The sequence below is a fragment of the Oncorhynchus tshawytscha genome, linkage group LG14 (assembly GCF_018296145.1).
Source record: "Oncorhynchus tshawytscha isolate Ot180627B linkage group LG14, Otsh_v2.0, whole genome shotgun sequence".
In the NCBI taxonomy this organism is placed as follows: domain Eukaryota; kingdom Metazoa; phylum Chordata; class Actinopteri; order Salmoniformes; family Salmonidae; genus Oncorhynchus; species Oncorhynchus tshawytscha.
Window position 1 is genome coordinate 28,336,189 of NC_056442.1, and position 27,379 is coordinate 28,363,567.

Below are 27,379 nucleotides of genomic sequence, written 5' to 3' on the forward strand. Positions count from 1 at the left end.
TCACACGCTCTTTTTTCAGTTTTGTCCACACATTTTCTATAGGATTGAGGTCAGGGCTTTGTGATGGCCACTCCAATACCTTGACTTTGTTGTCTTTAAGCCATTTTGCCACAACTTTGGAAGTATGCTTGTGGTCAATGTCCATTTGGAAGACCCATTTGCGACCAAGCTTTAACTTCCTGACTGATGTCTTGAGATGTTGCTTCAATATATCCACAGCATTTTCCACCCTCATGATGCCATCTATTTTGTGAAGTGCATCAGTGCCTCCTGCAGCAAAGCACCCCCACAACATGATGATGCCACCCCCGTGCTTCATGGTTGGTATGGTGTTCTTCGGCTTGCAAGCTTCCCCCTTTTTCCCCCAAACATAACGATGGTCATTATGGCCAAACAGTTCTATTTTTGTTTCATCAGACCAGAGGACATTTCTCCAAAAAGTACGATCTTTGTCCCCATGTGCAGTTGCAAACCTTAGTCTGGCTTTATTATGGCAGTTTTGGAGCAGTGGCTTCTTCCTTGCTGAGCGGCCTTTCAGGTTATGTCGATATAGGACTCGTTTTACTGTGGATATAGATACTTTTGTACCTGTTTCCTCCAGCATCTTCTTCCTTTGCTGTTGTTCTGGGATTGTTTTGCACTTTTCGCACCAAAGTACGTTCATCTCTAGGAGACAGAACGCGTCTCCTTCCTGAGCGGTATGACGCCTGTGTGGTCCCATAGTGTTTATACTTGCGTGCTATTGTTTGTACAGATGAACGTGGTACCTTCAGGCATTTGAAAATTGCTCCCAAGGATGAACCAGACTTACAATATTTTTTCAGAGGTCTTGGCTGATTAAAAAAAAAAAATCCCATGATGTCAAGCAAAGAGGCACTGCGTTTGATGGTAGGCCTTGAAATACATCTACAGGTACACCTCCAATTGACTCAAATGATGTCAGTTAGCCTATCAGAAGTTTTTAAAGCCATGATATCATTTTCTGGAATTTTCCAAGCTGTATAAAGGCACAGTCAACTTAGTGTATGTAAACTTCTGACCCACTGGAATTGTGATACAGTGAATTATAAGTTAAATAATGTGTCTGTTAATAATTGTTGGAAAAATTGTCGTAACCGACTTGTCAAAACTATAGTTTGTTAACAAGAAATTTATGGAGTGTTTGAAAAACGAGTTTTAATGACTTCATCGTAAGTGTATGTAAACTTCAGACTTCAACTGTATGTGCTCCAAGAAATAGTTGAAAGCTATGTAGTGATTTTCTGGAAATAAAAATGGATAGAGCCAGTTTCCTTTGGGTTTAGTACTTACTGAAAAACTGTAAGGCCTTCCAATTAGACCCCGACCGATATGTTTATTTGGGTTCGCTACCAATTTAGATTTTTTTGGGGGGGACAAAACGTACCGATATATCTGCCTATATACTGTTTTACATACAGCAAGGAAATTTAAAAGTTGCCTTTTCAACACTGACTTTTCATAAATTTCCATCCAAATGAGCAGTTGTCCAATAACTATGGTTAACATGTTGATTTCAATAATGACAATAATGACACGTGATGAGAATGGCATTTATCGGTGTAATTATCGTTATCATTATTATCGTTATTTGTATTTGGCTAAGCACACACACACAGAGACACACACAGCGACACACAGACACACACACGCACACTAATGGATTCCTGCATTTCACATTTTTACCTAATTGGCTACTTTCTGGAAGATGCTCCGTTGATCAGGGGCCAGAGTCGGGGGCTGGGATTGGGGCCCGGGGCCCTCCTGCGTGGTATTGAGTTCCAGTGTGGTGGCTGCAGAGCCACCTGTTGCCCTGAGAATGATAATCTGGCTCAGCTGGAACCTCTTCGGTCCCATTCTCACTATCTTCCCTGCTGGCTTCCCCCCTGTCTTGTGTGCGCCAGATGTGCACTGTCTTTGTGTTCCGAAACAACCCCCGGAGAATGAGAAGTCCATTACGAAACAAGTTATGTGTTACTTTTTTTTCTCATTGTTTGGTTTCTCGAAGGCCATCCCTCTTGTAACGATGAACTTGTGCTATACTGTAGCCACATCTTGCAAACTCTTTTTGCTATTCAGACCTCGAAAAGGGATTTCTGGCATGGCTATAGACAAGTATGTATTTCCGTGCTTGGTTAGAAAGGTTTTTGGGAGGATGAAAGGGAAACACTTAACAGGGTATGGGCTCATAATGAGAGCTTTAACATGAACAATTGACTTTTTGTACCAAGCAGCAAGTTATTCTCATGGACAGATGCAAAAATTCCATTATGTAACGTAAAATAATGGGAATGTAGCATATCATATCTTTCCATGGCATTAAAATACTGGATTTTTTAACATCCACTAATAGCTGTTATTAAGTCAGGATCATATTTCATCGTAAGCTATTATAAGGGAGTGCTTATTATGCATTATAACTATCATAATGCCTTTTAACTTGCCGGCTTTCAATAAACCATTGCAGATTTTTGTTTTGTGTACACCCAGTACATACCATCTAACATATCTTTTACCATTTACTTTGCAGTGGCTGTCAGGTGCATGATGGGAAGTGGGCTGGCAGGGGACAGCAGTGTGGTGGAGGACCAGAATCAATTGCCAGTGTAATGAGATGGCGACGCGCCAGGTTGCCATGGAGCTCACTTGGGCTGTCCTTCACTGGAGGATTTGTAAATGAGAGAGAGAGAGAGAGAGAGAGAGGTAAAGGGATGAAGAGAGAGAGAGAGAGAGGTAAAGGGATGAAGAGAGAGGGAGAGAGGTAAAGGGATGAAGAGAGAGAGAGAGAGAGAGAGAGGTAAAGGGATGAAGAGAGAGAGAGAGAGAGTAAAGGGATGAAAGAGAGAGAGAGAGAGAGGTAAAGGGATGAAAGAGAGAGAGAGAGAGAGAGAAGAGAGGAGGTAAAGGGATGAAGAGAGAGAGAGAGAGAGAGAGAGAGAGAAAGGGAGGGATGAAAGAGAGAGAGAGAGAGAGGTAAAGGGATGAAGAGAGAGAGAGAGAGAGGTAAAGGGATGAAGAGAGAGAGAGAGAGAGAGAGAGGTAAAGGGATGAAGAGAGAGAGAGAGAGGGGTAAAGGGATGAAGAGAGAGAGAGAGAGAGCGGTGAAGGGATGAAGAGAGAGAGAGAGAGAGAGAGAGAGAGAGAGCGGTGAAGGGATGAAGAGAGAGAGAGAGAGAGAGCGGTGAAGGGATGAGAGAGAGAGAGCGGTGAAGGGATGAAGAGAGAGAGAGAGAGAGAGAGAGAGAGAGAGAGAGAGAGAGAGGTAAAGGGATGAAAGAGAGAGAGAGAGAGAGAGAGAGCGGTAAAGGGATGAAGAGAGAGAGAGAGAGAGAGGTAAAGGGATGAAAGAAGAGAGAGAGAGAGAGGTAAAGGGATGAAGAGAGAGAGAGAGAGAGGTAAAGGGATGAAGAGAGAGAGAGAGAGAGGTAAAGGGATGAAGAGAGAGAGAGAGAGGTAAAGGGATGAAGAAGAGAGAGAGAGAGAGAGTGAAGGGATGAAGAGAGAGAGAGAGAGAGCGGTGAAGGGATGAAGAGAGAGAGAGAGAGAGAGCGGTGAAGGGATGAGAGAGAGAGAGAGCGGTGAAGGGATGAAGAGAGAGAGAGAGAGCGGTGAAGGGATGAAGAGAGAGAGAGAGAGAGGTAAAGGGATGAAAGAGAGAGAGAGAGAGGTAAAGGGATGAAGAGAGAGAGAGAGGTAAAGGGATGAAGAGAGAGAGAGAGAGAGGTAAAGGGATGAAGAGAGAGAGAGAGAGAGGTAAAGGGATGAAGAAAGGCAGAGAGAAAAAGAAAGGAGGACTAAGATAGTGGGAAAAGGGCTGTGTATAGTAAAAATAAAGCCTGTTCGGGGTTGAGAGGGTTGTTATGCAGGAGAGATGAAGAATGAGTTAAAGAGAAATAAAAAAGACTACAGTAAGAATCTGTGTGTGTTCTGATGCTCTTATCCCAACGGTTTGAACTGTTTGCCCTTGAATTGCTTTTGGGCATACTGAATTTGTATTTTTATACCTAATCTGATGTTCAGAAAGAAAAGAAAGGAACCTACCTTGTCTGTCAGTATTGATTTTTTTCCCCTGTTCCTCTCTTGCCAAAAGGATAGCTGCTTTCTCTTCAAACGGAATGGAATTAGTTTGTTTGATTTCAATGTAAATGCACACATCGCTTCATCATGTTGACGTGTCAATCAGGGGATGCTATGCAATATGTGGGAGAGCAGTTTGTGTCACAACAGTGTCACTACCACAAAAAAAATACAACTTTGTTTTGGTATTGACAGTTTCGGGTGTGACAATTAATACCTCTTTTCCAATTTTCCAAATAACTGTTGCTAATACATTATATGGTCGACACTATTTGTGACAGCTGATGACGACTGCCATGTACAAATGGAATTTGCTATCCGCTTATGTACACCGTCTTCAAATACTTATTTTGGCCCTTGACTCATGTGCAGGTTCAAATCGAATTGTATTTGTCACATACACATGTTTAGCAGATGTGATTGCGGGTGTAGCGAAATGCTTGTGTTTCTAGCTCCAACAGTGCAGTAAAATCTAACAGTTCACAACAATATACATAATGCACACAAACCTCAAAATAAAGGAATGGAATAAAAGTATATATAAATATTAGGATGAGCAATGTCCGAGTGGCATAGACTAAAATACAGTAGAATAAATACTGTATATACATATGAGATGACTACAGCAGTATGTAAACGTTATTAAAGTGACTAGTGTTCCAAGTCTATGTATATGGGGCAGCAGCCTCTAAGGTGCAGGGTTAAGTAACCATGTGGAAGCTGCCTAGTGATGGCAATTTAACAGTCTGTTGGCCACTGTATTGGCAGGATATATTTTTGTTGTGTTTCTGTACACACACACACCTAAAACTCATTACAGTTGCCCTCTGCTACTGTACCTGTTAATCCATATTGGACCATAACACTTCTGATACTTCTGAACTGATACTTTACATTACTCTCATTGATGCTCTGTCTCCTCCTCTTCCTCCTCATCCTCCTCCTAGATATAGGTCCTAGCAGCTAGCTAATATGGCTGACAACATTTGTTGCCAGCGAGGTTTTTTTTCTCTCTCCTTGACTGGCACTACAGCTAATGCCGGGCTTGCTAAGTAGAGAGGGAGGGCTGTGAAAGGACAGACTGTCAGCGGTGGCAGTCGCCCGCAACACCAGCTGTGCCCTCTCCCACTGTGCACTGACGCTCATTTGGGCCAGGTCATCTAGGGACACACAGAGCGGGAGTGGGAGAGAGAGAGGGAGAAAGAGAGAGGGGAGAGAGAGAGAGAGAGAGAGAGAGAGAGGGAAAGAGAGAGAGGGAAAGAGAGAGAGGGAGAGAGAGAGACAGGGAAGAAAAGTGGGAGAGGTAAAGAGGGAGGGAGCAGAGAGGGAAAGCTGACTGACTGACTCCCTGTAGAAAAGGCAGGAGCGGGAAAGGAGGTTAGGATCCTGGTTCTGAGTTTGCGTGTGCGTCTTCCTCTGGCTCTTCTGGCCTGTGTGCCACAGGGCTGGACAGACAGACAGCCAGGCAGTGGCGATAGAACAGATCTCACAGTCACTGGAGAACAAAAGCACACTTCATCCCTCTGCATCCTTCCATACATTGGCTCATATGGCCCTGTCCAGTTTGGCTGGAGTCCTATGATCCTCTTACTGTCCCAATGCCAGACGGACACATTCCTCAGACGCTGATGACGATCCCAGATAACAATCATAAACTCATGAGGAGAATTTTAGACTATACTAATCAATGCCAACTCATGCTAATTGACATCCCTGGGGTGAGCGATTGTGGCTTGGAAAACTTTTGGAGCTGCTGTGTGGATTAATGCAAGGCATTGGTGGAGGGCTGCCGCAGTAGTGCGTGAGTGGAATATCAGAGAGAGCGAGAGGGGCAGAAGAGGGAGAGGGCGGAAATTTGGAAGGGGTGGGACACAGTGTCTTCTTACTGTAATTGAACATGAAGACAATCACTCATAGGCTGCATGCACTCATCGCTTATTTATTTTAATGCACATGTAACACCATTTCCCCTCCACCCTTCATTAGAATTGAGCATGCCGAACACTGTGAATGCTGGTTGCTGGTTCACGTTTATTTCTAATGGGTATTCTTCAGTGTGTTCTATTGTTGTCATAGAATTAGGAATCTTAATAGGACCTCTTTGGTTGTTGTGCTCCATTTGCTGGCTGTGTGTGAATCCCCTCAAGTAAACACTGTGTCGGCTGGCTGTCTGTCTGTCTGTCTGTCTGGCAGCCCAGGGTTATGCCCATGTCAGGGTGTCAGCGTCAGGTTATTGAAGGGGAAGCGGAGGCTAGGATTCAGAGAAGTCGGTAACACTTTACTTAACGCCTATATGCATTATGATATGGTCGTAATGGTTGTGATGCATTATAAGACTTGTCCTAAGCATTCATAACCCCCTTATAGTGTCTTATTATCATTTGATAATGATCCTGACTAAATACCAGTCATTGTAGAAATACATTGATACATAGAAAGACATGATATGCCTTGATATAATACAAGTTAATAAGCATTGCTGTGTGTGTGTGTGTGTGTGTGTGTGTGTGTGTCCATGCTTGTGTTTGTGCTGTCTGAACACTGATAGTGATAGCCCACACTCAATAACAGTGCAGGACAACTAATACTTTATGCCATCATTGTTTTAGATACCGGCAGTATGTGTTTAGTTTAGTTCAGAATAGCAGGAGGACACATGGGTTAGCAGTAGCAGTGATATTGTATCTGGAGCTACTTCCAGACTGTGGGGGGAACGTTTTGCATCTATGTGAAGGGATCTGCTACAGTAATGATAGCCAAGCTGCCAAAATTACTTATTCTTTTCTATCAGTCTGGGGCCAAAGCGAACTGCAGATTGGGTATTTATTTTTGGTGCAGGGAAGTCTTCCAAGAGTGTGTGTGTGTGTGTGTGTGTGTGTGTGTGTGTGTGTGTGTGTGTGTGTGTGTGTGTGTGTGTGTGTGTGTGTGTGTGTGTGTGTGTGTGTGTGTGTGTGTGTGTGTGTGTGTGCGTGCATGTGTGCTGTGCCCATGTGTCTGTGCCCATGTGGTTGTGTGCGTGTCTATGCTTGTGTGTGTGTTTGTTGGGAGGTGTGGGGGAACGGCAGAGGTGTGTGTGTTGGGGGGAGGACTGTGGTGTACCTGGGCTCTCTCTCTCTCCAGCTGGGAAAGAGAAGCTTTAGCAGAAGGGGCGAGGTTAAAGAGGTGAAGGGGCTGGGGCACAACTCCATTTTCCCTTTCGACGAATTTCCACAGTCTCTTCTTTCTTTCGCTTTTATTCAACAGAGTGAGGCAGTGAAAGAGAGCAATAGAGAGAGGGAGAGAGAGAGGGAGAGAGAGAGATGGAGAGAGTGAAAGAGAGAATCAAGACCATTTTTTTAAGAGTCGATCTTGGCTTTCTTACAAACAGATGTTGCCTGTCATTTGGCCGTTAAGCAGGCACCCGGTTAGTAGAACACAGAGGTTTTACTGCCTGAAAATATTTGCTCTTTCTTATTTATCGTTTCATTATCATGATGAAAATCGAACTCTTATAAACAGGGAAATCTATCTTTGTTATTTAGTTTTTTGTCTTTTAGTTCTCTCTCTCAGCCAGCTTTCCTTTCCTTCCTCTTCCTTCCTCTCTCTCTCTCAGCTTTCCTTTCCTTCCTCTTCCTTCCTCTCTCTCTCAGCCAGCTTTCCTTTCCTCCCTCTTCCTTCCTCTCTCTCTGCCTATTTTTCTTTGTCTCACTCTTTCTCTCTTTTCTATTGCCTTTTTGATGGGTTCGTTAGTTGCATGTTTGTGTTTTGTTTCCTTGTGGGTCACAGTGGACCTTCTGCCAAGTGCTGTAGGCGCCCTGAGTAGAGAGAGAAAACATTTGGAAACAATAAAAAGACAATCGGTAAGTCATTATTAACATGCTTTCAAGCTCGCTGGTGCTTCTTCCTCGTCTTCCAGCTTTCTCTCTCTCTCCCTCGCTCTCATATAGTTTCTCCGACCTCACTGTTTCAACCGTAACTATGACTTTCTCTTCTTGTGGTGTTTCCACGTTTCAGTGAAGCGATAGGGCCTACCTGTTCTTGGCTGTGCGTTTTGTTTGCATTTCTCGGCATTTCGATGACGTGTCGCGTACCGACCTCTCTTTTAATCTCCCTGCGTTTCAGATTGTCTTAGTGTTGTCGTGTTTGCTTGCTGTCGAGCGACGGTGCTGGTGGCTGTAGCGATCCCAGGGTCTGTGCTCTGTGCTCTGTTCTGTCTCTCTGAGAGTGTGTTCGCGGTAGCGCCCTGGTGCATTTAACCTCTCCACCCCCATGCAGGGGCGAGGGGCTCTGCTCCACTGGGTCTGATGCTTGGGCTTCTAGGGTGTGGTTGGCCCCTGCTGCCCCTTTTGTCCCACAATTCTCAAGGTGTCTTTTAACTTCTTGGCACAGCCCCACTAACACAGTTTGAAGAACTTGGCAGCAGCTTCAAAGTCAAATCTGTTGATTTCAACTCAAGTGGAGGGAAACAAGAAAGAAACCAACTTTGGGCTCTGAAAGTTCAAATTGACTTCTTCTTTTAGGCCGCTTGTCACTTCACAGTAACACAGAATTATCTGATAAAATATCTATCGTACATCCTCATTTTGATCAATAAAATGTTTCCCATATGGTATTTTTTTTAACAATTTCAGAACGGTAGAAAACCAATGCATGACGTGAAGCATGCAATTCCATTTGGATCCATTGAAGTCTATTCAATTCACGTTGCACCTTGAAGAATTTCTGTTTTGGTTTGTTAACTATGTACAAGCAACGATTCAAGTATATTTCTTCAATGTGATTTGTGTAGGTGGTAGAAAAACGGGTCAACACACTGATACACCTGGGGTGAGGCATTTTAGACTTAAGCTTTGTAGTGTTCGTGTGATTTAATGAATAACTGTTTCCTGGGGATGTGCTCTCACTGCTGTGAGCAGGCCGGTAAAATAAACAGCAGACTGGTTTGTCTAAAGAACAAGTAATGAAATATCATAAATATGGATATTGGCGATGACTGCAGTTAGCCCTTTTTGAAATATAATGTAAGTAATACACAAACAATGGTACCTCTTTAAAGGAGTTTTTCGATCGCAGCAATGCTCATTTGTCTTCCCCCACTTAGTTCAGTTAACAACAATACATTTTAGAAAGGCAATGTTAATTATCCCCAAATGATGGAAATGATTATGAATCACAATCATCAAAGACACCTTGTTCACAATCACAATGACTTGTCAAGATCAACTTCCCAAAAGGCTACAATTATTAACAAATGAGTTGATTTACTAAATTCATTCTCTGCCCATGTAGGATGGGGCCAACTCAAATCTGCATAGTTTAAGGCTTATATTAGGTTGGGAGTGTCCAATTTGATCAGTTCCCAAAAAAGCAATGCGTTTGTTGTAAATCCTCACGAGAGACGTGTTACTCTGTTGTTTTACATGTTTTATTGCTATCAATTGAATATAGTTACTTTGATTGCTAGGTTAGACATGATTTTCTGGGAAGATGCTGTACTGAACAAGAGGCTTTTTGAGAGTACATCTATGCCCCAAGTTCATGTTTGGTCAATTAGTCTGATTTGTGGTTATCTTATGTAGACATTTTCTTTTGGTCTTACTGCTGTATGAAAACGGACAATTAGAATATATCGCTAGAAATATGAACTAGTAACGGTCTTTACAGCAAAGGAGGGTTGGATTTTTGAAGAGTTGCACTTTCCCAAGTAGGTGATACAACGTAGTTTGAAGCAATGATTGTAAGCCTTAGTGCTATCTGGAATCAGTCTTAGTGATAACACTGAGCTGCGTGCTTGCAATTGAAGAAGAAGACTGAAGAAGATTGGGTTAGAACGACGGTCATTTTTAAAACATTTGCGTAAAGTATCTATTTCTGAATTCGTGGTTTGGAGTGCTTTGAGAATCTATTCATAGCAGAAAAGGGTACTTTTGAAATTCCTGTACATACATTTTTTGGAGGTGAAACTCCATTCAAATATCACACATCCTCTCAAGTTTTTATTATGATTTACTCCATTTTCAGCACTCAATGTGTAAGCCCAGAGTGACACTTGAACAATAAGCAGGTCATTTCTTTAGAATTGCAATGTATTTTCACTATCCATGTGCCGAGTATGAAAACCTCAGTTTAAGCAAATGTGTTAAAAAGTAATCATTGACAAAGAGATATTGAGTACTATAATTGTTTACTTAGAATTGACTGTAACTTTGGGATCAAATGGGATTTTGTGTGATTCGACTTTTCTAAGTAATTCTTTTTCCAGGCGATGTGGCTGCCTTACTGTGTCCTAACACATCTTCTACACTACATAATCAACTTGTCATTGGAAACACTGACAATCTATTTCATGATATTTTCCTCATATTCTCTTAAAGTTAGAGAGGAGACTAATATTCACTGAAGTCACTGTAGCAACCTCATTCATAACAATTACAAATATAATTTATTGTAATTTCCATGACACTGTCGCACGATTATATGTTAAATAGTAGTTAATAAATGGTTCATAAATTCCGTCATATTTATAAAATTTTAAAAAATATTAAAAAAATATTGGATGATGAAACAATTTGCATATCACCTTTTGCCATTGATAAAGGTGTAGATAAGCCCGTGTTGTTGTTATTACTATTGCCGCAAGGTATTTCCTCCTGGTGGATACGATTAGTCACCGTATCAAGCTCATCTGTGAGAATATTATTTTGATAATAAGTGGTTTCATCATGTTATTAGGTATTGTATACTCTTGACTCCTTACTGTTGACCCAACGTATGGATGGAAGAAACCTGCCCACAGCCACAAACCCGTAGATCCGAACTTGTGCTAACTGACCTCACAAGCTTGATTCTATAGGTCTCTGTCTGTGTGGCCCATACAGCGGACCTTCACCCAAACTGTTGCACTCTTGAAACCATAGGTATTAGTGTTAACCAATAAGACGGCATTCTTCTCTATGCCTTTGTAATGAGACAGGTATGTCATATAACATTTGATTTAATATAGTATCTTAAGATCACTCTTAAATACTATACAGTTCCAGGCACTAAAATATTAGGTATGGTGGTGAAGTACATTGGTGTAATGTCTCTCCTCTTCTTAAAGATTGGCAATTTAGAAGATTTGTATTCAGACACTTACAGTATCCATAGCAGCTTAAAGTTGACAGTGACCCAGTAGGCTACATTTAGTACACGTTATTGTGAGCCGTGCAGGAATCGAACCAACAACCCTGGCATTGCCAGCAGCACCATGCTCCAACCCACTGAGCCATTGGGACCACAATTTGCAACTCACTGTCATCGCTGTCCCTTGCTACCCAGTGACTCCAGGACTGTGGTACTGCTTGCTTCCAGGCTGAGGTAGTAGGTTGTATAGTTGAGAATTACACCCCGGGAGATAACTGTACAACCTCCTAGCTTTCCCTGTGGTGTGCACAACTCCTGCCCACTGGGGCGGCCTACTGCAAGGAGCCAACAACTTGACAGGCATGATGACTCAGCATCTCCACCACGCCAAACCTCGAACTGAGAGGTTGGGTTGAGAGAGAGAGAGATCGAGAGACATAGGATGAGAGAGGAGTGAGTGCTCAACTCAACACGTTTTTACGTTTCCCCTTGTTAACCCAGGTTTTCTTTAAAAAAGAGCCCTAGTATTGGTCCCACTTGATTTATGAAGAGTTTATATATGTTTTGTAGAGTTTATTCATATTTATTAATGGTGAAGGGATCCTTTAAAGATAGTTTATAAATCAGTAATAAACCGTTATAACTTGGTTGAAATTGTATAATTGTGATTTGTGGTATAGCAGATGCATGCAGCGATGTGCTAGCCGAAGCACTCTGGCAATCCGAACAGTCTATAAACTACTTAAAAACCCTTTATAAAACCCTGCTAAATAGGATACCTTCATGTAAAGCCTTACCAACGTATTTTAGTTGAATCACAATGACTTCATTAGGTCTGTCTAAGACTACTTGATATAGCCACCAGGAATGGATCGTCAAGAAATGGAATATTCTTGATAATTCATCATATAATTTACTTTGAGTATCTTGAATATTTCTATAATGTGTCTGGTCTCAGGGATTAGAGATCCAATCTGTTTAATAAATGACCACAGTTGAAATGACTGACTAGTAGAGTAGAAGTCCAGTTGAGATTCAGATGTTTTTTTACATTATTTCATAAGGTTTTATTATTACTGTAAGTCACCTGAAAGTGACAGTGCATTTAGATGTGCTACCATCTCCTCTTCTGCATATTTTCATACCTGTCAACTCTCTGAGAGGTGACATAGGTGAGCAACACAGTCAACAGAAATGATCCAATACACCTGACTAAAATAATAAGCAGAAATTGTTAACATGTTATCAATAAACCAATTAGGCACATTTGGGCAGACTTGATACAACATTTTGAACAGTAATGCAATGGTTCATTGGATCAGTCTAAAACGTTGCGCATACACTGCTGCCATCTAGTGGCCAAAATCTAAATTGTGCCTAGAGTTCTAAGTCATGTAATGGCCTTTCTCTTGCATTTCAAAGATGACGGGGGAAAAAATAAGAAAAACACTATTACCCGTTCTAATGTGTTATAGTCTCCTACATTAATTTTACATTTCCACAAACTTCAGTGTTTCCTTTCAAATGGTATCAAGAATATGCATATCCTTGCTTCAGGTCCTGAGCTACAGGCAGTTAGATTTGGGTATGTCATTTTAGGCAAAAATTGGGGGGGGACGGTTTGATCCTTAAGAGAAGGTTGCTGAACCTACTAGTAATTTACAGTAGATGTGTGTATGTGAGCCGCTCATCAAAAATCTATGCATAAACCTGTAACTATTTTGCATACCTGGAATTTGTTCAATATAGGGCAATCAATTAAAACATTTTGCAACAATGAATTTCAGTCCACATTATTTTTTCAACATTTCCATTTACTTTAACAGTCTTTCACTGTACTCACACTATATGTAAGCAATAATGCCTGAGGGGGTGTGGTATATGGCCAATATACCACAGCTAAGGGCTGTTCTTATGACACAGCCCTTAGCTGTGGAATATTGGCCATATATCACAAACCCCCGAGGTGCCTTATTGCTATTATAAACTGGTTACCAACAGAATTAGATCAGTAAAAATACATGTTTTGTCATACACGTGGTATACCACAGCTGTCAACCAATCAGCATTCAGGGCTTGAACCACCCAGTTTATAATAAAATATTCCATTTACAATTGAGCTGTGATGGAAAGCCAAGCATACACAGCTTTGTTGAGACCAGGCTTACTCTACTGCTAATGCACTCCGGTGGGAGAGTTATGATATAACTTTTACACCATAAATAAAGTACTTATTTACCCAACATATTCATGCAAAACAAAACATGCAGTTCCAAAGAAAATTGATAGAGACAAATGTGACATCTACCTTTTAGATTTGAGATAATACATATAATATATTCATGGAATGATTTCATATTTCCACTCCTTACTATCCTTTTGGAGATGACTGTATGTGAGAATGTATAGGTCTGTAAGAAACCTGCCGTGTAGGCCATCACCTAAGAATGTGTGAGAGAAGCTGCACTATGAGATTTACTATTCCTTTGAAAGATATAACAAAGTCCCTGTACTGTATATATAATCTGTTGAAGTCTGCAAGCCATCTCCCTCCCTGTCTCCCAATCCTGGATATGGAGTATCCAGTTATTGGTTGTTGTAATAGAGCAAAAGGCTGCCCCCTGTTGGTCAAAGCACTGTGCTGTCCGACAGTTGGAGACTGAGGTTTAGGCAGTGACTACCTGAGCAAATGAAGAGAACAATGAGACTGCATCTCAAGGTTCAGGTGTATTCTAAACGCGCAGTATAGTGTGTGTGTCTTATCTGTTTGTGTGTGTGTGTGTCTTATCTGTTTGTGTGTGTGTGTGTCTTATCTGTTTGTGTGTGTGTGTGTCTTATCTGTTTTGTGTGTGTGTGTGTCTTATCTGTTTGTGTGTGTGTGTGTCTTATCTGTTTGTGTGTGTGTGTGTCTTATCTGTTTGTGTGTGTGTGTGTGTGTCTTATCTGTTTGTGTGTGTGTGTGTCTTATCTGTTTGTGTGTGTGTGTGTCTTATCTGTTTGTGTGTGTGTGTGTGCGTTCGCACACAGGTGAGCATGTCCGTACATACATGCCAGCATGTGCACCAGTGTGTGTGGGACTGTGTGCGTGTGTGTGTGCGTGCCTGTGTGTGTGTGCGTGCCTGTGTGTGTGCCTGTGCCTATGTGTGTGTGTGTTTTGGGGTGGCTGTCAGGGCCTGTGTGCTGTGTAATCTCAGCCGTGATGCACTAATCCAAACCAGATCAGTGTGTGTGAGAGGGCCCAGAGCACTGTCGGGTGAGCCGCTCGCCGCAGCTCTCTTTGCTGCTAATCATAGCCAAAGGAAAAGAGATGTGACAGACAAACAAGTGTTTCAGCCCAGGACCTCCACTCCAAGGCGCATCTGTGCACTCAATAATTGTCTTGTCTTTTGATAATGAATCGTCTTTTCAACACATTGGTTCACCATTCTCTGTGCTCAAACACATTATGATTTAAAACACGTAGAATGGTTCAATTCCATCGTAGTTATGTTGAGGACTTGTTCAAGTGTAAAGTGTTGTCAAGGCAAGCTACTACATTGTAATTGTAAAGGCTACAGTAGACCAAAATATCTACAAAGACCTCTTACTTATACCTGAATCATGGATTGTGAATTAGGATTTTAATTCATGTTCAGTAACAGACTTAAAAAATCACTGATAATACCTACAGTATGTGTTCATGCCAACCATAGTTATTTATTTGTAAGATTTGATAGGGATGTGCTTAGTTGTCTATGTAATGTTTTAAATTGTGTTCATAGCAGTGCTTTTATCAATATCAAACTTCACTGTAGACTTTTCAATAGTGAATGTTCACCCTACTGTATGAATCAGCATCATCTTTTTCTGACCTCCTTCCCGGTAGAAATATGAACACAAAAGTACAGTTTCCATCATCCAATATTCACGTTAACCACTATCTATAAACCTGACTTACAGTATGTTGCTGTATGTTACACGTCTGTTAGTGTTTGACTGTGACTGCCTCTGTACAGAATGCATGAATTAAATGTGCTTGTCAGCCTGAGTGACACATGTCAATCACACGCACCACATGGAGCCTACTCTGTTTGACACCTACCTACACAATATTGTGTTACCATGTTGTGCTACGTTTGATTGTGTTTGTGTTGTACACTTTGGTGTATTGTAGGCTGGTTTTTTTTCAGGTCTGGGTCTGTGCTGATATACAGTACGCCCTGCATTATTTCTACATGTACCACCAGCAGACTCTAAATTAGAGCACTGCATCAACTCCAATGACTCGTCAGCCTCCCAGGTTCAATAGGATTTTTTGTTTGTCTTGTTGCTTGTTTTATTCCTTTTTGCATGACTTAATCTGTGTACAGACACAGTATGTCTGTTAGTGTGTATCTGTGTGTGTGTGTGTGTGTGTGTCTTTGTGTGTGTGTATGCACAAGTCTTTGTCTGTTTGCTGTGGGTTCTCGGCGCCTGTCAAAGCCAGTCTAATATTAGCGCCTCAGTGAATACTGGCTGTATCTGGACTGGACGAAAGGATGGTGATAAATGAGGATAGCTGCGGTGGAGAAGGGCTTGGGGGGCGCACGGGCGCTCTTTAAACGGGAGGGAAAATTATAAAGTGGTAGCATCAGTCTTTTTTTAAGTGAGAGAGAGAGAGAGAGAGAGAACCGTCGGCACTGAGCCTTCATTGCACTGCTACTGCAGTCCAAACAGGAGAAGCCAATACAATGCACAGTCTGGGAGACAGCAGTCAAAGAGGATTGGAGATTAGTTAGCCGGAGCAGACGAGCCCAGAGAGGGAAAGATGGAGAGACTGAGCAGGAGAGAAAGGAAGAGGGCAGTGTGGTCTAGGGGATTTTTTTTTCTCTCCCCGTCGTTGAATTGAGCCCACATTGTGTTGTACGTCGCCAGCCTCCCCCTCAGCTATATTTGTCCCTCCCCCATCATCTCTCCCCCTCTCTTTCCACTCTCTGTATCAAAGCCTGGGGGAGCCAGTAGAGATTAAATGTAGCCTCTATAAGCCAAGCACATCATGTAGCTATGTTTCTATGGCCTGCTCTCTCTCGCTCTCTTTCTGCTCTCTCTCTCCCCTCTCATTCTCTTTTTGAAGGATAGTGTTAATGATGTCGGGCATGTGTGAGGTAGTGAGGCAGTGAGTGAGAGAGAGTGAGAGAGAGCGAGAGAGAGTGAGAGTGAGAGCGAGAGAGAAAACGAGAGACGGAGAGGGAGGGAGGGAAAGTGAGAGAGAACGTATGAGACAGAGAGGATACATGCAAGAAGAAAATCAAGGAAAACTGAGGATTTGTTGATGGGAAACGGACTTAAATAAAACACTGAAAAGGTGGAAAAGCAAGAGGCGGCCGACTTTCTCATTCCTCCTCCTCCTCCTCTCCCTCCGCCTCCTCCTCCTCTCTCTCTCTGTCTCTCTCTGTCTCTCCGGCTGATACAGCAGAGAAGTGGGCCTCTTGCTTTAAATTATTACAGCTGTACAGGCAAATTAATGGATGATATTTCAAAATTGAATTGGAAAAGCATTTTTTCATCTCCTGCCTTTCAACACAGATGCATGAAGACGAGAGCGGGGGACCTGGGATTCAGTTTGATTTTTTCCTTTCGCCCTTCTTCCAATTTTGCATGTGTTTCTGTTCTGCACTGAGAGACAGAGGGAGAGAGACAGAGGGAGAGAGACAGAGTTAGAGAGAGAGGGGGTGAAAGAAAAAATGTATCAATGTTAGCGAGGGAAGCAGTACAGCAGCAACATCCATTGATGCATTTTGTCTTTTAATTAGTTTGGATATTTTTTTGCTCTTGTGCCATATATGACAAAAAAAACGATACATTTTCTTCTAACCTGAACTGGATATGAAATAGGGATATACAACCAAGTTAACAGCAGCGAAACAAAGTGAGTGAACGTGTGTGTGTTCCTCCTCTCCTCTCTCTCTCAGTGAGCCAGCAGACTGGTATGCTTCACTGGTGCTGTGGTCCTGGCTACAAGCGGTGGTAGAGCTCACTCTCATCCTCTCGTCTAACTCTCTGTTCTCTCTCCTTTTTTCATACCTGACATCTTTTTATTGTTATTCTGAACTCTTCACTTCACCTAAACCCCTGGGAGTAGCCTCTCGTTTTCTCCGACTCATCTCCCTCTCTCTCTTTCTGTCTGCACATGGTGGATTCTTCATCAGCCTCGCCAGCCATTCTCTCTCCTCCTTTTCTTATATCCGTCCAGCCGTCGGTTCGCTTCGTCTCCTTGTCATCGACTGACCCATCGCTCCCCACTCGTGCCACTTTCACCCTGTAACCGCCTGCAAAGCCTGCAAGATCTTTTCCGAAACATTGTCGACGTGAGTTTAAACCTGAGTTCGTTTCTCTCTCTCTCTCTCTCTCTCTCTCTGTGTGTCGAGCAGGCAACAAGGGGACAAGGGGCTGCTGTCTCCTCATTCCCGAACCAGACGTGGGTGAGTTGATTGAAGCCGTTTTCCTGCCACTCTCTTGTTTATTTCTCAATCTATATTTCCTCATCTATGGCTGTAGATTGAGACTGCCTGCCTCCCTCACACCTCTCTGTCTCAAACTGGTCGTGGAAGGTTCAGTGAGGATTCATATTCAGCCATCCTCGTGCGCATATTCAGATCACTGCTCTGCCCTAATATTGAAATTAAATGAGTCACGTGAATGTTTCAAGATAAACAGACTGTGTTCTTTTCCTTGGTTATTCTTTATAGTAGTTTTGAATCGTTGGTTGGTGTGCGTACTGCTGGCTGCTGAACCAGGATTTTGCCATCCCTTAATAACTAGCAGCTGCAGCCTGGTAACAGAGTGCATGCGAGCTTAAGGAACTGAAGGCTAGCGTTGGGTTTACCTGGAGCCAGGAGTATTTTTCAAAGTGCTGTATTGTTTTGTTCAGGGGTTGAGAGGGAGAGAGATGGAGAGACATAGGGAGAGAGACAGAGAGAGAGTGTCGGTGGGAGGCGGGGGTCTCCAGAGAGAGAGGGGGGGAGGGGGAGATTGGTCGATGTTGTGTCTGGCTTACGGTTGCACTTGTTGTATGTTACAGGCAGAGAGGCAGGGAAGGGGGGGGATGCGTTGCACAAATACCTCACGGAAGGAAGCCTTTATTGTTATGAATATCGTGCGTTTGTTTCTAGTCTATTTGGTACTCTCATGCCAGCATGATTCATTCAAATTACGGTCTGTCTGGGAGTAGAAATAGTACAACTATAAAATGTGCCTCTCGCAATCCCTGAGACCCTAACTTGTGACGTTGTGCTCTCATGTCCACGGGTTAGGCTCTCGGGAGCTGGGAGTGGTGCGCTGTCGCCCCGTCCATGGCTCTCTCTGCAAGACAAAGGCGTTTCAGACTGTCAAACGTACATAGACACACAAGATAGTTGGAGAAAGGAAACTGTCTGGAAAGAAAAGGGGAAAAGGGTTAGCTGAAATCAGGCAGCAGTGTGTGTGTGGGGGGGGTCGAAGGAATGCCGGCTCGAGGGTCATGTGACACAATGGTGGGTTGAAATCAGCTGAGGAATCTTTGTGGTAGGGTGGAAGATGGAGGGGGGGGGAGAGCTTGCTTTCAGTGAATGTTTAAGCTAACGTTACCAATCCTGGACATGTCTCTGAGGCCCACAAAAAAATAAAACTAGTCTCTGACCCTGTCTGCTCTGTTATTCCTTTGTCTTTCCTCTGGCGACTGGGAAAGTGTTTTTTTTCTGTTTCTGTCCATGCCTTTATTCTGTCTTGAGAGCAGCACAAAGTACTGTGGAGAGCGTGAAGATATAACAGCTCGGTATACTTGTGTTTGACCTCAATGAGCCCTCGTCTTCATGCACACACACATACACACACAAGGTAGCGTGTGCGGAGACAGTACGTTCATAGGGGTTTGTATGTCGGAGAGCCTGTATGTTAGCAGTTATTACCATTGATTGAGTCTGTATGCTGTTGCTGTGCTTTATCGGATGTAGTGTAACCTTTTTTAACGGAGCAGCTAGCAAATTCTAGTGTATCTGCTAAACTACTTAAAATAACTGCAAGTCTGTTGGGTTTGAACTTTTTTTAGGGACAGCAAACTGAACAGCTCACAACCAGCTTCTGATAGCAACAGGGCTAACATGCTTAGGGCTAACATACATGTTTTGTTTGCGTTCTGCCCTTGACTATTTACAGTCCTCATTAACTTTATCTATTGTCAACCATCCCTGCTGTGATTAGGCTAGCATCATGCTAATAAAAGCACTGTGGATTCTCCCTCCCTCTGTGAGCCATGCTGGAAGGGTAGAGAAACTGTTTCAGAACAGCGACTCCCATGATAGCCTCGGCCCATCCCCTCATTGCTGCACTGGCCCATCCCTTCATTGCTGCGCTGCAGGAGTACGTTCCTCCTCTCACTGCTAACCTCTTTGTGCTGGCTTTGTAAAATGGCACCCTTTCAGGACTCCTCACCAGTGTGACAGTGTCCGTAAGGACTTAGTGCTCCAGAACAGTAACCCTCAGTCAAATATCCCTACACCGGTCAATGTGTGTGTGTGTGTGTGTGTGTGTGTGTGTGTGTGTGTGTGTGTGTGTGTGTGTGTGTGTGTGTGTGTGTGTGTGTGTGTGTGTGTGTGTGTGTGTGTGTGTGTGTGTGTGTGTGTGTGTGTGTGTGTGTGTGTGTGTAAACGTATGCTTATTTCTTCTGTACTACTATAACTAAGTATAGCATAGATGCAATAACAGCAGCTGCCCCTGTGAGAGGTGTGTGTGTGTGTGTGTGTGTGTGTGTGTGTGTGGTGTGGTGTGGTGTGGTGTGTGTGTGTGACGTTAACTGGTAGCGCACTGCAGTGTGGGCAATCCTGAGTAACAAGCAGCCTCATCCATGTACCATGTGGCATACATAGCTCAGCCCTGGGTCAGACATTCTCACTACTAACTTATGAACAGAGAAAGTCTAACATGTTTTAAATCTGCATTGTCAATTCGCACACAATGGTTCAGTGTGGTTCGAGGGGAGAGTGAAATGTAGCATTTCTTTTTCCAGCAGACACTGTGTTGGGTTTAGCGCTATAAGGTGTAGATTTGCTCTGTAAAGGTCTAGTTCAGGTAACTGTTTCGTCTTTGAGGATTTTTCTGGGTCGCTCGACGGACTAAACTGGGTTTCTAATAGAAATCTTTGCTCGTCTGTTGCTGCTAGAGCACTCTCCTTGTATAAAAAATGGGAAACCTATTTCGAGCCTCGGCCTCAGCCCTGTGACAAACAGTTTTATTTGTTCAGCTTGGTAAGCAAACAGCAGCGCTGAGGCGTCTCGCCCCGATCTGAAGCGTTGCAGTGCAGAGAGACAGAGCTGTCTGGCTACAGCTCCATTGTTGGATTGTGTCTCTCTCAGCCTCACAGCCCCAGCCTGCTCACGTTGCTTCCCTGGCACTGCACCGGGGCAGGCGGACATGCATGTGCGCGCACACACACACACAGGCACACGCACAGGCACACACACACAGGCGTCAGGGGCCAGAGCCTTCTTAAGGTGGACTGGTTAGTTGGACATTCGGTGTGTACTGTATGTGCGTGTGTGTGTGTGTGTGTGTGTGTGTGTGTGTGTGTGTGTGTGTGTGTGTGTGTGTGTGTGTGTGTGTGTGTGTGTGTGTGTGTGTGTGTGTGTGTGTGTGTGTGTGAACAAAGGGTTCTGCACTAGGGCTGTTCAGGTCGAGCAGACAATGTCGATGGCTCCTTTGCAACTTGCCTGGTGACGCCCATGATGCCGGGCAGAGCAAACTGGTAGCGAGTAGCGAGTAGCGTGTACTGGGTCAGGAGTGTCCTTTGTGCCAGCATCTTTGCTCCAGAACACGCGGTAGCAGGCGTTTACAATCCCCATTCCGCAGTTTCCACCACTCCCTGGAAACACCCTTCGCTTGCTGCAGTTCTACTTGTAGGTTATTGGTGCAGAGCATTATGGGTACTGTTGTGCATCATGCTACTCAACTCTCTGCACAGGCCAGTGTGGAAGTCAATAATCGGATAGTGTGCGGAGAGTTGATGAGCTGTGCTGTAAAGCACTTGTGGGTAGTCTGTGAGCTGAAACAACAGGTATACGAGACAAGATTGCGCTGGCAGCCACAAATGGATCCTTGCACTGCACTAGAATAAGTGTGACCAAGTTTCAAGGTCCAGTTTCAAGTTTTATTAGTCGTATGTACAGGATACACAAGGTACTGTATACAGGGTCCAATGAAATGCTTACTTGCAGGTTCCTTCTCGACAAAGCAACAACAATAAGAAATAATACAAGATAAGAATACGAACATAAAGTAAATGGTTCAGTAGAACATAATGAAATGTTTAGCATAAGTATAATAACAAAGCTATGAACAATAAAACCATTTCAATCAAATTGTTGCAAATGAAATACTACAGTTTTGTGATGTGAAGTGGAATGGATCCTGAGGATGAACATTTTGGACGGAGGGATTTTGTTCTTGGACTAACAAGTGGGCTTGTCTGGCAGCAGCAGCTTCGAGTATCCTCACAGTGCTCTCTCGCTCTGCAATCAGGACAGCTCAGACGTAGAATCACTCTGTTGGAGCCCACACTCAAAGAATTACAGCAGGGAACCTTTCTCAACGTGCCATTTAAGTGAAGGGTAATTACATTAAGGGCCTTTGTACACGAGAAGAAGACATGATGGTCTGCAAACAGAGAGATCAGGGCTCAGAGTCGAAAGCTGGGCAATTTATTGTCAATTTGGACCATTTGAAAAACCATGGATGGAGCTCATTTCAAAACTCTTTCCAGGTCTTTTTTTATTTTATCTTTACTTAACTAGGCAAGTCAGTTAAGAACAAATTCTTAATTTCAATGACAGCCTAGGAACAGTGGGTTAACTGCCTTGTTCAGGAGCAGAACGACAGATTTTTACCTTGTCAGCTCGGTGATTCGATCTTGCAACCTTTCGGTTACTCGTCCAACGCTCTAACCACTAGGCAACTTGCCCCGCTGTGTCTCAGTAACACTGAAGTGCTGAACATTTTACAGGGTTTGGGTTAGCTCAAAAAATGATCTCCCTCCATTTACTGAAAGGGCTATTCCAATGAAATAAGTGAGACTTTATACCACACATCAAATAAGAGTGTCTTTTATATATCTACACGTAGTGACACATTAGATCCGCCATATAAAACAGGTTGAACATCCTTCTCAAGGCCCTGTCAGAGAATAGAGCATCATTCATTTAGCTAATAACATCACTGGTCATGTCATTAAGACGACACATTATTCTCTCGTTAGACGGAAAAGCAATCAGTCTTTGAGCTGCTTCACTTGATCGTCTGGGTCTGAACATGCCAGTTAGGTTGGCAACAAACAGAAGCGGCAGTTGGGTCTGAAGCATGATTTGCTGCAGCACGTGCAATACTTGGCCACTTGAAGAGATGTGTGCCTGCTGCAAATTCTGGTGACACTTTACATATACCTGCTGTTAACATATGCACACTGTAACATCGGGACCAGAGAAGTCTGTCTTTCTTTCTCTCTATTTTTTTATGACATGCTCTCTCTCCCTCTCTCTTTGACTGTCTCTATCTATCTCTCTCTCTCAATGTATGCTCACACATACGGACACACACACACACGCGCACACACACACACACACACACACACACACACACACATGGCCCAGCTGCGTAGCTAGTTTATTAGATAATGAGCAGGTAGGGGAGACAGTGCCGTCTACTTGGCCATCTGTGAGGGCGCCTCCCAGTCCAGGTTAAAGGAGCTTTAGGATTAAACACTCCCACCACACTATGTGGATTAATCACTACTCAGGACTAACCTAATTAATCCAAGAGGGATATGTCACTAGTGTATGCCAACAGTCGCCACAGTCGCTTACAGTCTCCTCTAACCTCATAGCACCCCTTTCCTTTGGTAGTGCACTACTTTTAGCCAGAGTGCACCCTATTCACTTCATAGTGCACTACTTTTACCAAGAGCGCTCCCTATTCCCGATGCAGTCCCCTACTTCTGGCCAGAGTCCAGCCTGTTTCCTATGTAGTGCACTCTAAAGGCTCTGGCCAAAAGTGGTGCACTGTATAGGGACTAAGGTGCCATTTCAGATATGGCCTGTTTCCTATGTGATGCGGAGGAAGAGGGAAGGCTTTCCATCCTCTTACTGCATCTGAAGCCACACAGTGTCTCCTTTGACATATTCTGGTCAAGCCAGGTTTATCAACACCGAGAAGAGCCATGGAAATCCCCCTGCTTAGAGTCAAGAGAAAGATGGAGAACGATTCTCTTTGTTCTTTTTTATTTGTCTCTCTCTTTGTCTTTCTCTCCTACTCTCTTTCTCTTTCTCTCTCTCTCTCTCTCTCTCTAGTTCTCTCCCTTTCTTTCTCTCCTATTTCTCACAGGCACACATACAGACACAAACACACCGACAGAAAAATAAACACAGGCACACCAACCAACTCTCTCCAGTCTCTCAGGTTTAACACAGAGGGGAATGTGTAATTATTGCGATTAATGGATAATCTATGATAGGCTTTATCTTTGGATTCATCTACACAGGCGCATTCCCCTATGGTTATCCCAAAGAATAACCCTTCTGTTCAATATAGCCACAATCTTGCACAGTATAAGCACTCCTTCTATTCATGATCTGAACCACTGTTATATCTGTTGCAAGTTAATCTCAAACCACATCCTTTATCATAGGAACAAGTCTGGTTTAGATGATCAACCAATCTGAATTGCCCTTATTCAAATCTTTCTGATTGAAATGTTTTTGTCATTCCCAACATTTCTTCAATTGATCTGATAAACTATTAATGTGAAGGTCTGTTTATAAACGCTAATAAACCATTATCCGGCACTTTGTTAACCAACACATCATGTGTGTGTGAACCATAAACGATAACTTTACTTACAGCAGAGTGTATAATGCTTCATTACTCGTTCTAAGAATAATGAGCCCTAGGGCCCTGTTTTGCGTAATCATGTGACATGCCTGGATTTGAAACGTTATTTAAAGCCTTTTCATCAAACTGTCCCGTTTTATTTTTCATGTCAGATGGTCTGGATAATGTCTTATTATATTACTTAGAATATGTTATGTTTTTATATGCTGTAAAAATAAAAAAAATGTTCCGACTAAAAATAGCTGTTATTTAAGTCAGAATCATTATGATATTATAATAACACAAAGGAGTTATAGTCTTAAGCATTTCAAAATAGCTGTTATTTAAGTCAGAATCATTATGATATTATAATAACACAAAGGAGTTATAGTCTTAAGCATTTCAAAATAGCTGTTATTTAGTCAGAATCATTATGATATTATAATAACACAAAGGAGTTGTAGTCTTAACCATTTAAAAATAGCTTACTAAATGTTTAATAAACAATGACCTACAAAAATGTTCAGCAAATCATTAACCGGTGATTTATAAATGAGCTACAAATGGCTTATAAATGAACACGTTACCATCATTTGCCTAGCAAAGAATACCCAAATTCCCCTTTTTGATGAAAAAGAAAGCAAGCTGTTTATTAATTAGAATGTGTGATGAACGTCTCCTGTGTTACTGTGGGTCTTCTGTCAGTCAGATAGTGAACAAACAGAAAATAAGACATTTTAAAGATTCATGTTATATGATCAATTATAACTAGTTAGTAGATCAAATCAAATGTATTTATTTACTACTATGAATGGTTAAAAAATGGAGGCGTAAACTACAATATGTACCTTATGATACTGTTAGTTGGTACGGATGTTTTTTAATCTGCTGCTGTGCTTTTGTTACATAGTTTTTCCATACAGAATTAATAAGAGTTGGCAAGTGGCCCATTTTCTCAGTTCTTTAAAGAGAAATCCCACATGCCACGCCAATGGTGAGAACAAGGTTTTGACATCTCTGTCTCACACATATTATGTGTGAGTGGGCGTTTTTTACAAGAACTGTCAAAGTTAACATTTACGTTATTTTGCAGACGCTCTTATCAAGAGCAACTAGGGTTAAGTGCCTTGCTCAAGAGCGCACATCAACAGACTTTTCACTTAGTCAGCTTGGGGATTCAAACCGGCAACCTTTTTAGTTACTGGCCCAATGCGTTTAACCGTTAGGCTACCTGCCGCTCTAACGCGTTAATGACGCGTGACATCTTTAATGCCATTAAATTCTTTGACGTCGTTAATCACATCTCCATTTCTTCACCGCACAGACCATTTTAAGCACACATGTTTCTGCATGGACCCCTTTAAGTGCAACACACCACACGCTCTGTGCTGTGTGCTGTGTGCAGTGTGCACACGGTCTCGGTAGAGCTGTCTGTCTCTGTGTTGTTCAAACATCCACTAGCTTCTTCATTCAACTAACTTCACACAATGAATTTAATCAGAACAGGACATCCATTCCATGTATTAACTGTTTTTGTTATAATCTCAGGTTAAAACGATTTAAACAAAGTATCCCATTTCTAATAGCAGCATTGTGACTAGTCCATGTTGAAGAACATGGATAAGTAGCCTAGGCTAGATCTAATGGCTGTATTATATTTGACATGAACTTAGACATGGCTGATCTGTTATTATTGTCTTCTGTGGGATTCATACAATTTTTTGGACAGGTTTAAATGCTCTTTGTTCTTTGTATCCATAGACCCAGTCGGTGTTAGATGTGGTGACCCCACCTGGTGAAAAAACCTGTGGTTACCCCGTTGGCTAACTGCAAAAACTGTGCTCACAACGAAACAGAAATGTGCTCATTACCAGTCGGTGAAAGATAGAAAGTCGCCTGTGGGGACTACAACCTGTAGTTACCTAGGTTACCCCATTGGCTCACAGAAAAAGTTGGCCTTTTTCAAGCGCAATTGTCTTGTTGTCTGCTTGTTTTAGTCAATTACAACAATAGATTTAAGAAAACATTTCTAAAGATGACTTTTCAACATTGCTTGCTCCCGAGCGTTCTCACTACTTAGAAAAACATAATATTGTAGGCCTTCCCTCATGCCTCTTTTCATGACGATGCTAACAGCCACTTGAGTGAGTGAGTGAGGGCATAGATATCTACTGACCGGAACATTAAGCTAGCTAAGACCAACAACACAAACAAACGGACTATGCAGCTACAAGTAGTGAGTGGAGTTACAAACAGACAGTACTAAACAAGTTAAATGTCTTACCTGTGATGACATTTTTTCCACACACATAGCTACGTGTAGCCTACTTGGACACCACGTCCCCACATTTTCCACACTCCCACACCGAGTAGCCTGAAGTGTGTGTGTGTGTGTGTGTGTGTGTGTGTGTGTGTGTGTGTGTGTGTGTGTGTGTGTGTGTGTGTGTGTGTGTGTGTGTGTGTGTGTGTGTGTGTGTGTGTGTGTGTGTGTGCACGCAAGTGTTAAACTTCAAGAACATTGATAAGAGGGAGTAGGTGTATGTTACAGTGACTTTTGTGTTGTTTATGGTGAAAATGCTATTTAATCATTCTGATGTAGATCCTTTTGAGTTGTTTATGGTGCCATTAAAAACCTTCTGATGCAAATTATTTTGTATTTCTTTCCCTTACAATCAATACATAGCATGCCTATAACTCAATGCACTGCTTTTTAAATGGACAATTGTTTATTTAGGGACAAATTTGAGCAAATTCTAAATTGCAATTAAGGGATGCCATTAAGTTCATTAATTATTTTAATTGTTTGACAGCCCTAGTTTATACTGTACCCTAGTGTGTTAGGGGATGGGTTAACGTCATTTTAAAAAATGACCAGTGATTGATGACGCTTTGACAGTGCATTATAAAACCTTTCACTTAAACTTTTAGATATAAAGATTAATAGGCTGGGGAAAAACAATGCCAAAATATCAAGTCAACCTTGAAATCTGTGATCCCTTATTGATGTCACATGTTAAATCCACTTCAATCAGTGTAGATGAAGGGGAGACGACAGGTTAAAGAAGGATTATTAATCCTTGAGACAATTGAGACATGGTTTGTGTATGTATGACATTCAGAGGGTGAATGGGCAAGACAAAATATTTAAGTGCCCTTGAACGGGGTATGATAGAAGCTGCCAGGCACACCGGTTTGAGTCAAGAACTGCAACGCTGCTGGGTATTTCACGCTCAACAGTTTCATGTGTGTATCAAGAATGGTCCACCATCCAAAGGACATCCAGCCAACTTGACACAACTGTGGGAAGCATTGGAGTCAACATGGGCCAGCT